Here is a 14213-nt window from a genome sequence, read left to right as displayed (position 1 = left end):
AGCAACAGTTGCTGTAGCATTTATCTGTCCAACCCCAGTTGTAACCATCAAGTCGTCTTGAGCCAGTTATGATGGCATATGTTAGTAACCCCAGTATGTGGGAGGTTAAAGCAGGAGAATTGTGTTGGCACCTAGCCTAGGCTATACAGTACGTTCACAGCTGGGCTGGCTTATGGTGTGAGAGCCTGTCCCAAAGCAACAACAAAATGTCTCTGAGCACTGCCAAATGCTAGCTACAGATACTTCACTTGCCATCACAAGCCACAGACTTACTCTAAAGGTAGATAGTTCTTCCTCAAATCTCTTCTCTATGTTGCTTATACAAATAACAGAGCAACTAGGGCCTTCACATCTTAGTACCTTATTCTAAAATAAATACTGCACCACTCAAAGTATTTATTACCCTTTATACTCTCGGGATATGAATATTATTAAGTTTAGAAGGTGTTAGAATATTAGTAAGATCTAAACACAGTTGGAACCACACTTCTTCAGCATGTAAATAATAACTTCCAGTAAGAATATTAAGTATGAGAAGGAGTGGCTAAAATAGATGTCATGAAAAATTAAGAAAATTTTCTAATTGTTCCAAAACATGCGTGCGCGCGCGCACACACACACACATACATACACACACACACACACACACACTGTAATGTGAAGGTATGCTTGAGGATCCAGTGGAAAGTTTTTAAATTGTATTTGTCATCAAATGACCACCCCTGACTCTGTGTGTGTGTGTGTGTGTGTGTGTGTGTGTGTGTGTGTGTGTGTGTGTGTATGTATTCACACATATTGAACAAAAAAAGACAACATGAATTTTACATATTAATTTGGGGGATGTGGGGAAGGGTTTAGACAGAGATGCGACAAATGACGTAATTATATCATAACCTCAAAAAAAGAAAGGAATTTAAGTGATATTTGTCTTTTATGTAATATGGTTTTCAGGAGTAAATAAAAGGAAGGAAGGAAGAAAAACTAGCCCAACAATACCCTCACATAAAATTCATGATGGTATCCTAATCTCCAGCTAAACCTTTATCAGATCTAAGTTTTCTGGTGAAATATGTTTGATCTTTTAAGAAGAGAGTAATATCATCTACCATAGGAATAAATTGGCTTTTGTATCATAAAAATAAATAAGATTGTGTTATTTTCAGGAAATGACTGGAACTAGAGATCATCATTCTAAGTGAAATAAGCCAGACTCATCAAAGCAAATACAAAGTCTTTTCTATAATATGTGGAATCTAGACTTTAAAAAATTATTTATGTTATGTGAAAAGAGAAGGGAAACCATCTAGCAAAAGGAAGAGGCGGGGGGCAACTGAGAGTGACGGACAAGTTGAATTCAATACATATGAGCTTATTAAAATCTCATAATGAAACTCATTACTCTAAACAGTGAGTATTCAATTGTGTCAAGATATCAGGGCTAGAGAGACAATTCCATTGTAAAGTGCTTCCCTTGCACGCCTGAAGACCCAAATCTGAGCTTCATGTGGTAGCAGAGTGCACTGGAGAGCCAGCAGTGGAGAGTCAGTGCCAGGGAGGGCTGGGGACTCATGATTCAGCATGCCTAGCTTACTTGGTGAGTTCCAGACAGCTAAGGATACCGTCTGGGAAAAAGAAAGAAAAAAAGGGAGGAAGGAAGGAAGGAAGGAAGGAAGGAAGGAAGGAAGGAAGGAAGGAAGGAAGGAAGGAAGGAAGGAAGGGTGGACAGCATCTGAGGAACAATATCCAAGATCATCGTTTGGCCTCCACATACACTTCTATACACACACACACTTATACATGCATGTGCACACATACATACACACAAAATCACACATGCATACATACACATATACACATATATACATGCACACAAAAACACATATACACAAATACACATTCACACACTTATACACTCATACACACATGTACATACACAAATATACATACACATATGCAGATAACGATATTCCTTATCTCCTAGGCTCTGAAATACATAAATATTCAGATATAATAAAACATTACAAGCAAGAATTTTTCAGTGATGCTTATCAAAAAACATTAGCTATGCCAAGAAAATATTACTTGACTTAAAAACACGTTTTTATTAGAGGTTTTAATAATATATTGCCAATCATTTGAAATTCAAACTTGCAATTGAATCCTAAAAATCTATAACAGGAATTTTGGAGTGTGTCCCATTTTTTAAAATTCCCTTATTTTACAGTTAAGAATATAAAATCCAGAATATTTAAGAAAGCATCATCCTCAATACCTCTTCAAAAACAGAATCATGCAAAACTACCCTTTGATAACTAGATGATAGAAGACAGATACATGCTTCTCTTCAAGAAAGGAACCAACTCAAAGGACCTGCAAGAAAATTATTTGGAGTCACAAATTCTGCCAGATGTTATGTGATAGATACGGTGAGGAAAATAAAGGAGACATTTTGTGAGCAGATTTAGCTTACCCTCTAATTGCCCGAGGCCAAGGACTGAGCTGTAGCTCAGGGGTACACCTATTGGCTGGTCATATATATATATGAAAGAGAGAGAGGGAGAGAGAGAGAGAGAGAGAGAGAGAGAGAGAGAGAGAGAGAGAGAGAAAGAGAGAGAGACTACAGAGTGCCTACTCAACCCTTAGATAAAAACGTGTTTGCAGAAACATCTACATTGCATAGTTTGGGGTGGATATAAAATCTAGCCATGACTTTACCGAATGCTCCCCTGTGCTCTTACCCTGTGCAATCTCACCTTGTGACTACTACAAGTGTTAACATTTGCAGGGGAAGATGAAAGAAACATCTCATTTCAGGGAGCTCCCAGCACTGTGGGACCTTTCCATCTGCTCCTATTCTTTATCTGGCGAGTAAACTGCTTTTGGCAGTGATCTTTGAAACTGAACTAATGGTCCTGTGATGCTATGTTAAATATTTCTTTTCTTGTGTTGATAAGAAAGAAAAGAATAATTTGTGACCCAGGGAGATGAGCAAAGCAGTTATTTGGTAATCAGTTCCATGTTAAGCAGAGGTCTCAAAACAAATTTAACTTTGCTATCATAAGCATAATCTCCCCCTGCTGGGTTCCCCAGGATATATTGTTGCCTAATTCTTTTAAACAGAAAATTTTGAGTTTGTCAATTTTCAAAAACCAGTTTTTACATGATTACAGATGGTATATACACTACAGCTTCTGGAAGTGTTTAAATATAATAAATATATAAATAGCATTTACAGTAATCACTTCAGATAAATTTGTACATATCTGTCCTAAACTCTTGCCTTCTGATCTTCTAAACTATGCAAAGCCAGAACAACCCTCCTGGCTTTTTTTTTTTTTTTAATGACACAGAAACTTTGTCTTCTTCCTGCAATTACAGGAGGCAAATTTAAATCAATCATGTGGTTTTGGCATTCTCCAAACAACCACACATTGCATAGCTTTTATTACATCTCTGTGCTAGCTAGTAACAAAGTTAGAGCAAGAAACATGAAGATTTAATGAGCAGAAAGACCCTAGAAAAAATGAAAATCAACCGATGAGGTCAACATTGTCCTCATAAGTGGTAACCAATATCCTCATAGGTGACAACCAATGTCTAAGCAGAGGTGAAATGATCACCCTCAAGTCACAGTGTTAAGAGGGACTCAGAGAAATCAAAACTACCTAAAATAAAGCTTTGTGAACCAAAGTTCTTGATTTTTAAAAAAAAAAAAAGGAAGATTTAGTTTTCTTCTAAGAAGACATGAAGACATGTATCACAAGACATTGATGGACAGAAATTGAACTGTGAAGCCTCAGGAACTAAAGCCATCCATCACATCGAAGAAGAAGCCCTCAAAGCACTTTTGCTTTTTTCTATGTTGTCTTGTTCGTATCTCTCAATGGGCTGTCTCCTGATGCCCACATGAAGCCTAGTCAGACAAGTACAGGCCAGTTAGCAATCACCAGCTGAATTCCTGTGGCCATCTAGGTGACCCAAGACAGTGGATGAACCTACTCTCCTGGACTCGACAGTGAGGAAGCCTTCTGAGTTTCTGCTCATATTATATTTAAAATGTGTACTTCCTATTTAACTGTGTACATGTATGGAGTTTACTATGATGAATATTATACAGTTTTACAGAGCATTTACAATGCTTAATATTATCAATATAATTAGTATTTGAATCTCATGACACACATTTTCAGTTTTTATTTGCACATAATAATTGTACATATGTATGTGGTATATCTTGATATGTGATACTGAACGAATTAGGGTGCTTAACATTTCTATATCATCATTATTACTTGGTGTTTGAAACATTTGGGCTCCTCACAATCTTCCAGTTAACCATAAAAATCTACAATAATCTATTATGAAATAATTCTAGGTTTGTTAGACGTTTTCTCTGACCACACAATTTAATGACCTAATCTCCCCTTTCATGTGTGCTTACCCTTTGATTTCATCAGCTTTGTCTTCCTAGAATCTATCAATATCTCAATTGCACCATGCATTGCTTACTTAAGGTGTGTTTTCTACTTAAGCTGCATACTCTATCTAAGCTCTATGCAGGTCAAATTGCCACGATGTTTACTACCCTAAGTGAAAAACTGTACAGCACGTGGCTGTGACCAACTAACATCTATAAGTTAAATCAGGAAACATGTCTTGTTTTCAACATCAACAAAGTATGATCGACATATTTTTTTTCAGTTGCAAAGATCCATAAGGGTCAACTGTTTTTTAACTCAATTTTTGTGCTTCCTGTCCAGGCAATGTCATGATTGTTAGACGTTACACCATTTCTCCACCAGTTCGCTCCTATGCAGCAAATAACCCCTGGGAAGCCAGAAGCAGACTTCCAAATGATGGAACACCATTGCCATGTTCTTCAACTAAAAAGCAAGACAGTGAAGAAAAGAGGTTGGCAGCAGACGCTTATGGCAGCAATAGCTCCAGCCAGAGAGCTTCTTTTGATGACAACTGTGTTTGCAGGTAATGCTCTCTGTGCCTCTGCTTAATTTTCAGGCACCTCCTGAGAGGTAACCAAGCACCCTTCTAGATAGCCAGGAGTGTCCACTAGACGAAACAAAGCCAAAGGGTATAAATAATTTCCATCTCATTCATGTCCATTAGGAAATCAAAAGAACAAAATTTAATGGGGTCAAATGGCTCTTTCCAACAGATTCTGTAATAAGCAGGAAACTTAGTCTTTAGTCCTTCCTCAAACATTAACCATACTCTGAACCAGGTACTAACAACAGAAGACCCAGTGCAAGATGCCATTGGATGACAAGGAAGACACACACAGGCAAACTGACCAGTCAGTAGGATGTCTCAAGGAAAAGAATAGCTACTTTGGGAGCTAAATATACAATTTCTTTCAGAGAAAGTGTCTCACAGAGGCAAATCTTTGACAGATTTGAGGGGAAATTAATATAATGGACTGTTTAGGAAATAGACTCCGTGGTGCAAGAGATAAGGGAGAGTGCACCAAATGAGATGAATTGGTATTTAAGGAATGTCCCAACTTTAATATGAAATGTTTCCCCACGGTCCCATGTGTTCTATACACAGTATCCCAGATCATGGCAACAGTTAGAGAGATTGTGGAAACTAGAAGACAGAACCTAGCTGGAGAAAGTGAGTCACCAGAATCAGTTCCTAGTTTCTTTCTGTAAGTACTCTTCGATTTGTCTGCTGTGATGTATGTAAATAGCTGTTCCCTGCCATGCACCCCAGCCACCAAGATGTCCTGACATGTCAATGTATAAAGTGAGAACATGACCACCCCAAGGTATGGCTGAGGGAAAGGTTTTTATTGTAGATGTGAGGGAAGGCACAGCCAGAGGGATCTGGAAGAGTCCAGAGCAAGAAGAGAAAGTGTTAGACTGAACATTGCCAGAAGACTGGAGAAGAAAAGGAGGTTGTGAACAGGACCGGAAGACAAAGAAAGAACCAAGAGAGATGTGCAAGAGAGAAGGGACCAAGAAAGACAAAAAAAAGGGGGTGTATGGCTGACATGGTGTAAGGGAATGAGAGGCCAGAGAAGGAAATTCTGTGAGCTGGAGAACTTTAAGACAGGCAGAGTGAGGAAAGCAAAGAAAAGCCACAAGCACTTGTGGTACTGAGGAAGCCTGCAGGTCAGTATGTACTTTGATAAGCTAATAGGCACCACCACTGGTAGCCATTTGTCCCTTCTGACAATGATAAGGATCTGGCTCCTTTGGTGGAAAGGACTAAGGCTCTAGAATCAGGGGAGTGGAGGAGATTCCTTTGAACCTGACAATAAAGATGTTGTACCCACCAACACTGAACAATGAACTATGGGCTTAAACCCTCTGATACTGTGAGGCAAATATATTTATTTTACTCCCTCTGGTTGTTAGGTGTTTGGGTCTTAGCTACAAATAGTAACTAATAGGAGTTAGAAGATGCCTGAGTAGTGGAGGAAGTTGAAATAATTGAAAGATTAGCTTGGGTCTTGAAGATGAGATAAAGCACGCAGTCACTGGATGGGTAAGGCCAAGGACCTCTTCAGAGCAAGAATGTCTACTAGAAAGGCTGCATACAGCTTCTTCCCCCGCCAGTAAAGCTCTGACTCTGGCAATGTCTCCAGGCATCTGCTTTGTAGGAGTCAAGTAGAAAAAAAGAAAAGAAAGTGTGGGTTCCATGATTGACTTATCACAGCAAAGAAAGGGGGAATAGTATTGGTTTTTTAAAAAGATTTATTTATTATTATAATCTAAGTACACTGTAGCTGTCTTCAGACACACCAGAAAAGGGCATCAGATCTCATTACACATGGTTGTGAGCCACCATGTGGTTGTTGAGATTTGAACTCAGGACCTTCAGAAGAACAGTCAGTGTTCTTAACCACTGAGCCATCTCTACAGCCCCCAAAAGTAGTATTGTTGAGAGAAAACATGAGTCATCGAGTTTGGTGGTGGCTGCAAGAGCTCTTCTAGATTTTGAAAAACCAAAAACAAACAAACAAACAAAAAAACAGACTTCCCACTGGATATGTGGTGTAGAGAGTGAGGCACATTGTTTTGGATTTCAAAAGACAAAGTGAAATGTGTCACTTGTACAAAGTTCCTCTAGACAGAGAGTTACCCTGAGTCATAGAGATGGTTGGGTTTGGTCAGACAAAGAAAAGTGGAAAACCTATACCCCATAGGACAAAAAAAAAAAAGACATTGAAGACTGAGATACCATAACTTAGGAAGAAACTGTGTAGGAGTAGGGAAAAATAAGGACAGAGAGCCAACAGGATCTGTCATAGAAGGACTGTGGGGATATGCTATACAATATTACCTTGCCCCATGATTATTGAAAATCTAGTTTTAAAAAATGTATTGAAAATTTTCAAGATACAGATCCTCTGTGATATTATAAACACAAGTGTATTTATCTAAAGGGTTTTGTAAGAAGGTAGTCTTTTGTATCTGTCCCCCATCCTCACCAGGGGTAAATGCCATTATGAGTTTGATCCTTCTATCCATGATTCTTTACTTTTACTACACCCACCCACCAATCTATCCATCCATCCATCCATCCACCCATCCATCCATCCATCCACCCATCCATCCATCCATCCACCCATCCATCCACCCATCCATCCATCCATCCATCCATCCATCCATCCTTCCATCCTTCAACACATGTTTCCTGGGGTATCACATTCTGGGAAGGATTCGGGGTCCTGATACACGCAAGGAACAACTGTCAAAAATCCCTTTTGGAGTGTTTCTTCAGATGTGATAAACAATGAATAATAATTTTTAAAAAAAAGATGCACAAAGTATATATTATGATAACTACTACAGGGAAAAATAAGGCAATAGAAAGAAGTTAGAGCCGGGTGGTGGTAGCACACGCCTTTAATCCCAGCACTTGGGAAGGAGAGGCAGGCGGATTTCTGAGTTTGAGGCCAGCCTGGTCTACAAAGTGAGTTCTACGACAGCCAGGGCTATACAGAGAAACCCTGTCTCAAAACAAAAACCCTGGGAAAGGAGAAGGGGGCCAGGAAGTAGAAACATAAGAACTCCCTGGATGTTGAGAATAGCTAAATGCAAAAGCCCTAGTTAGGGGGATCAAACCGGGTGCATTCAAGGAGAGGCAACTGGGTGAACAAGCCACAAAGAAGTTCAGCATAGCTTCGTGGCCACATCCAAGGACTCTCTTGCTTAATCTATTCTTTTTTTTTAAGTTATTATGCAGGAAGCCCTATTGTAAAAAGGCTGCAAGAGAATAGCAAAAATAAGGAGGCCAGGCTTAAGACTATAGAGTAACCTCAGCAAAGGGTGGGTATTTCTGGGCCAAGAATAGCCACAGTAGACGTGGTTTCTGGGTGCATCTCACAGTTGAAGACAGGAGAGTTTGTTAATGAGTCTGACATGGGATAAGGAAATAGGAAGTACACACATAACAGTGGAGTTTCTGTAGCCATGAATTTTCAGAGAAGAAGAGGAAGGAAAGATAGAGATAGGCTATTTTTTTAATAATACAAACAAATATACCATATGCACATATGTAATATATATAAACACATAGATGTATACATACATATGCCATTTGATGTTTTTACAAAATTGGTTGACTATTGTTCATTGAAAAAAAAATAAGTAAAGGTATACAACTTGCACATTATTAAACATACTTGTATTTTTTTAAATAAAATATGCTTGTAATATGTTATACTTTGGAGTATACAAAACGAAAAATTTTCATTATCATACTCCATGAATGACTGCTCTTTAGATTTTGATGGCTATCTTGTATCTATATATTTTGAAGTTGTATAGTGACTGTTAGAATATTTCATTTTTGCACACACCTATAGGACTGAGAATTACAGTACTTTCCCATTTCAATTTATATTGTTTTTTAAATGACAGTCTAGGGAACTAGCCAATATTTACAAAGTATTGTTTTCCTGAACCAAAATGTTTTCCAGCTTCCAAGCTGCCAGCTAATAAACTCTGTAGAACAGAATCCAATCTGAATTTAGAAGTTAGTCAAATCTAAAAGATCAAGCCAGGAGCGGCATTGTATTAAAAGGAGGAAAGTCCATGTTGGCTTAAAAATCAACATCTGGATTGGCACAAAAATCTGCTGGTGACAGAGAAGGACTTACTGGGAATTACTGTATTTTATTGTAGTCCTTTTTCACTCTGTCTCTGCTGCACTCAGGAATTAACTGGTAAATGTCATGTCATTGCTCTGATTTGGAAGGTTTGCTTTCAGTTTTCACACTTTTACAAAGATACATAGAAAACCCCTTATTTTTTTAAGCTGGATTTTGAATCATATCAGATATGATATGGCCTAGTTTGCCATAATATTTTTCATCATTACACCATGAAAGTAATCCTTTTTCAGAACTCTTTTATCAACATTTCTAAGAACTCAAGCTTTCAAGAACTATGGTTACAGTTTTAATTTTGCTTTGACTTTGACATGAAAACCAATTTTTTTCATCCTGTGTTTCAAGATTAAATAATTTCATGATGTTTATAAAATTAAGGCAATGGGATAAAGGAGACAGTAAAAAGCAAAAATAAAGATGATATTTTCTTAAATTTACTGATTGGAGGACCAGCGAGTTATCTCAGTGGGTAAAGGCACGTACTGTCGAGCTTTAGGGTCTGACTTCCATCCCCAACCCCCCAAGGTTGAAGAAGAACACAGAGTCCTAGAAGGTGACCTCCCATGGCACACGCATGTATACATATCTACACACAGACACAAACACACACAGTAAAAAAAAAATGGGATAATTTTTCTTAAATTTGTTGATGGGGGAAAAAACAGACCTATTCTAATAAAAATAAGCTGTACTTTTCCACATCAATGTACTTAGGAAGGTCAGCCTTTGGAATGGGAAGGCTAAAACCCTAGCCTCATCCCTTTCAGACAACGTGTTCTTGGAAAGAGTTATTAATACATCATGTGCCGCAATCTATTCTTTGGTGCAATGGGAGTCGTTATAGCAGTTACCTCACAGAGTTTGTGGAGTGCAGGAAAATAGTTGAGTGAGTGGGTCACTAACTGGCAGTGGTTGCTACTATTTTATTGATCCTAACACATGGAAGCACTGGTCCACCTTCTTCCCAAGGGAAGGTGCAGATGTGTTCCAAGATGCAAGCCACAGAATGCCATTCTACAGAGTTACACCCTTAATCTACCACAAAAGAGAACAAGAGCTAAGAAAGACCAATCCTTTCAAACACTGCCTTTTACACTGAGTCTTAAGAGCAGTTTCTCATGGGGAAGGTCAGAAACCAACATAATACGAGAGGTAAAAGGAGAAGAGAGCTAAATGGAAGGATTCAGTCCCTTACCTGACATCAGCTGTCACTCTTTCTCCTTGTCCCTGTTGGGATTCACACACAAAGTCTGTTCTGTGATCAAAAGAAGCAGGTTGATCTGGAGTACATCTGACATATTGAAACTATAGGGTTATGAGACACAGCACGATATTCAACTGACGTCTTCACATTTTCATCAGCACTATACACAGGGATTAATTAAAAGGCCAGTTCTGATCTACATTCTCACATTATTATTAAGCAACTAAGAAAATAAGTATTATGATACATAAACTTTCAACAATGTGGACAATATTCAATGACTGGAAAAAAAAGAAAATGTTACATATCAAGATTCACTAAAATCCTCCCCCCTCTCTCCATGTAGGGAGAAGACAAAGACAGTCAGTTTCCAGCTACCCAGAGATAGGTCATCAGTTCCCAAAAATTCACATCCTTTGAAGTACTCAACAAATGGGAGCACAGACCAGCTAAGCCTCATTGCAGAAAAGGGTGTGTGAAATCAGTGGATTCCCAGGAGATGGGCACAGTGAGATCTGTGTCAGTGACTTTCTCAGGAAGGAACTCTACCAAGATGTCCAGTAAGACGCACATAACCTCACTTGGTATTCAGTTGCCGCACTTACTGGCAAAGAAATAGGAGTGATTGTGTTGTCTTGTTGCTGATCCTGAAGGGCAGGTGTGTGTCCAATGTTTAGCATGTGACGCTGGAACTTATGTGTACTGAGTGTGCAACGTTGCACTGTGTCGCATCTGGAAACACTAGTGGCTCACTTTCCAGAAGAAATCACAGCAAACCTAGAAAAACCTGTTTTGGTTAAGCAGTGGTTCTCAACCTGTGGGTTGTGACCCCCTTGGTAGCCCTCTATATTCAAAAATGTCTACATTACGATTTATAAAGGTAGCAACATTATAGATATGAAGTAGCAATTAAAATGATTTCATGGTTGGAGGTAGATCACCACAACATTCGGAACTGTATTAAAGGGTTAATAATATAAGAGCAATCATGCTGAACATTACAGCTCATGCTGTATTGATAACACCATTACTAGTTGATCTGTTCTGTGACAGACACTCCTTAATTTGTTCCGTACTAATCAAAGTCACTGGAATGTGAACACAAATCCATAGCATACACTCAGAACCACCATGGGCAGAGCCATTACAGTCAAGTAGGAAATGAGAAGAAACTCAAATCATTATCACCCACTGGTCTCACTCCAACTCCTGAGCTTTCAGTCAGTAGACTCTTTCCCACTCCTGTTTATAATAACTTTACTTATAAAACTCATGTCATTTTCAAACAAAGATTTTTGTTTTATAATTGGCAGTGTTAAAATGCAGATCCCTAGGCCATAACTCAGATCTACTGGGTGAATAGAAAATAGAAAGGAGACTGGAAGTTTTCATTTTAAGTAAGCATTCCAGGGTGATTTCTGTTGTATAGCTATGATTGTCATGCACTGTTCTAAATACAAAGGAAAAGAAAAAAAGGACTCTCCCATTCCAACCTCCTGCTGAAGGAAAAGGAATAGCAAGCAAAGATAGGAAGAATCCACGTTGACCCTCTGAAGAGGTTTCTAAAAGTCCTGGATGGACCGCTGGAAGGAAGAGAGATGTGGCATCCAAAACCTGCTGTAAAAGGACCATAATAGCATCAAATGTTTCTTTTATCACTTTCATTCAAGAATAACATTATTCTCCACAACATAGCAGACTGGAGACCAGGGCAGGCTTGCAACTGGAGGGAAAGATACAGATGAGCTATAAAAACACACTGAGTAGAAACGAAGCTGTTAATCATGAAGCTGCCAGAAGCTTTTCTTTGTACACAGTTACAGTCACTGCATTTTACACTTAAAACATTTTGGCTTTTTTTTTTCAAGAGTAAAAACCATTGCTCCAACTCAGGACTTTTTAAAAGTAATACATAACAACCACTCACATTATGTCATAAGTAGAAATGTTGCAATGACTAATTATCCCTCATGACAACCTCAATGACCAGTATGTGACTGGTATCTTGTTTACAGTCATTGCCCCAAACTGAAGTGGCAGTTCTGTGCATGAGTCTAATACAGCCCAGTAAAAGCAAGGAACCAACCAACCAAACATGTAGCAACAATCTAAACTTTGAAATTCAACCTTCTGTTCCCTGACTTGCTAGGATACTAAATATTAAGATTTCTGACACTGTTTTTACGTATAATGAATGACAAGTGAACATGAAATGAATTTCAGTCACACTCCAACAAGTAAGTTATGTACAGTTGTTATGTACCAGACTCCCAGTGATGTGTGTGAGTCAGAGAATCAAATGCCTCCCAGGGACAGACAAGAGATAAGCAGACCCACATGGCCTCACCCAGAACCGACCAGGGTTAGTCACATTTGTTACACAGCATGGCCATTAGGTCCCATTGTCAAGAGGTGTTATAATCTAAGCACAATTTCCTGATTCATAAATATTGATGTGTTCACTTAAAAAAAAAAAAAAAAAGGAAAAAACTCCATGAAAGTCAAACACAGGAGCCAGATCTAAGCTCTTGGAGGCCAGATTTCAATCTCTGATTTAATCATAATTTCCCAAGCATAGATCCAAAACAAGAAAGTGCATCAGGAAAGCTATCTTTAGAGGATTCCAAGGGAATAAGTAAGTTTGGGGTTGAGAAAAAGTTGGGTGGTAGGAGAAATCTTCTTAGACAGTAAACTGCCGAGGGGCCAACCTCAGTCATTTAGGGGTTGTCGAGAATGGGAAGACTGGATCGGTGCAAAATCATAGTCTCGGGCAATGATGCAAGCTGGCAGGTGACTCATTGCTATGCTTAAGCTCTGCTTGGAGACACCATGCAGCAGTTTCTCTCTGCCTCTCTCTCTCTCTCTCTCTCTGTCTCTCTCTGTCTCTCTCTCTCTGTCTCTCTCTCTGTGTCTCTCTCTCTCTCTCTCTCTCTGAATTCACCTCAGTCTTTTATTGGATACACACCTTCTTGTTGTGCAATAATATATAATCAAAACCCTTTTCATTATTTTCCTCAAGCTCATTATTTTTCCTGGAAAAAAAAAAAACATATAACTAATATCACCAGAAAGCACGATGCACACACATCGTCACAGTTCAGTGTCTGCTAAAGCAAGTTATACATTAACTTTTAACTCTCAGAAAAGCCTCCACATCACAGGTCATCTGGGCATAAACTTTCGGTTCCATGAGATCAGAACAATGCTAAACCTATCAGGGTAATGCTAATATTTTTAACTTGTCTAACTTTGCAGAATCTCTTCCTCCAATTTATTGAGCTCATCCAAATATCTATTTCTACAGTGCTTTTCAAACTCTTTTCCATATGCAATATTCATTCCTCTTGCAACTTCCCCCAGAGCTCCTTCACAAGCCTGACTTCCATCTCCTAAAACTTGTACCCTAGTTTCCTTAGGCAGGTGATGCCAGGGAGTCAAATCAATATGTCCCAGTCTTTCCAGGAAGGTCAGTTCACTAATCCACCAGCCCCCTCCCAGGATCCAAACTCTCCTGCCTATCCTTTTATCTGTTTTACTATACATATATCTTCCAATTTTCCCCAGTAATGTTTCTGAACCATACTTTCCATTATTAGAGATCTCCCCTCACGAGAGCTCTCACCATTGTTCACTAATCCAGTAAACCCAGCTAGTTCTTCCTCTCTCTTGTCCCTTGTATTTTCTTTTTTTTTTAATATATTTTATTACGTATTTTCCTCAATTACATTTCCAATGCTATCCCAAAAGTCCCCCATACCCTCCCCGCCCCCCATTTCCCTACCCACCCATTCCCATTCTTTTGGCCCTGGTGTTCCCCTGTACTGGGGCATATAAAGTTTGCAAGTCCAATGGGCCTCTCTTTCCAGTGAT

The 14213-nt window shown here is 38.9% G+C and overlaps 1 long non-coding RNA gene across 1 annotated transcript in view; it reads right to left on the bottom strand.

Moving 5' to 3' along the window:
* The window catches only part of LOC110294591, a 30808-nt gene that overhangs the window by 15613 nt on the left and 982 nt on the right, over positions 1–14213 (bottom strand). Inside the window, exon 2 of the long non-coding RNA XR_002377957.1 lies at positions 10335–10394. This is a non-coding gene — a long non-coding RNA (uncharacterized LOC110294591). The remainder of the gene's footprint in view (positions 1–10334; positions 10395–14213) is intronic.

Source organism: Mus caroli, chromosome 1 (assembly GCF_900094665.2).
Source record: "Mus caroli chromosome 1, CAROLI_EIJ_v1.1, whole genome shotgun sequence".
NCBI lineage: Eukaryota > Metazoa > Chordata > Mammalia > Rodentia > Muridae > Mus > Mus caroli.
The sequence above is the reverse complement of the archived record's forward strand: the minus strand, read 5'-3'. Positions and strand labels throughout refer to the sequence as shown.